Below are 962 nucleotides of genomic sequence, written 5' to 3'. Positions count from 1 at the left end.
ATCAGCTTCTGTGACATAATAAAGACCAAATCAGCTGGGAAGGCTGGTTAGTGCTCATTGGCAATCCAAATCAAGACTTCATTTTCTTGTCTAGTGCTACAGATTTAGGTCTAGAAGGGTCTTGGGAGATCATCTCGTCCAGGTCCTGCATTTGGCAGAAGAGGTAATTGAGACTGCCTCCTTTACAAAAGGTAGTATGGTGGGAAGGGAAAAGAAGGCAAGGAAAGGGAAAGGACAGAAAGGTAAGGAAAGAAATGGCAAGGGAAGGCAAAGCAAAAGAAGGGAAAGGGAGAGGAGAGGAAGGGAGGGGAGGGGACGGGAAGGGAGGGGACTTACTGCCTTCCATGAACATTGGAAAGGAATGGTGATTTGATCATGGTCATATAACTAGTAAGCAATAGAATCAAGATTCAAATCCAAGTCCTTCTGACTCCAGATTCAGTGTTCTTTTGACTTTGCCACATATGCCCATGTGGCATACAAGTGTAGAGTGGGTAGACCCCCTAGGAAAGGTTTTTGTGTTTTTCTTTGACTTCCCATGCAAGGTATAAGTGGGTAGATAATTCCCTTCCAGCTACTGTTTGGTCCCAGACTCATCTGTAAGGCTGTGCTGATATAGAGAGAGGAGGAAGAGAGCTAGAGATATGAACTCCAGCATCCCAAATATGCCACAGGACAAGAACATACCATGACAAGCCTCAGTTCCTTCTTCTCAGCTTCTTCCATGTGAAAAATGGCTTGCCTCTTGACTGACTGGGGTATTCTATTCATTCCTATTAACTAGGTGAAATGAGGCCACCAATAAGAGATGCTACAGAGTGCTGTCCACAGACCTGGCCCTGAGAAGAACCAAATATTAGAGGAAAGAAATCCTATCTTGGGAGGAAAAAAAACAGAGAACTTGAATCCTAGGATAAGGAAGGAAGGAAGGAAGGAAGGAAGGAAGGAAGGAAGGAAGGAAG

This window comes from Petaurus breviceps, unplaced genomic scaffold (assembly GCF_028583685.1).
Source record: "Petaurus breviceps papuanus isolate PSGF00001 unplaced genomic scaffold, PetGlider_PUasm1.0 90919, whole genome shotgun sequence".
Lineage (NCBI taxonomy): Eukaryota > Metazoa > Chordata > Mammalia > Diprotodontia > Petauridae > Petaurus > Petaurus breviceps.
This window is presented reverse-complemented; position numbering follows the sequence as displayed.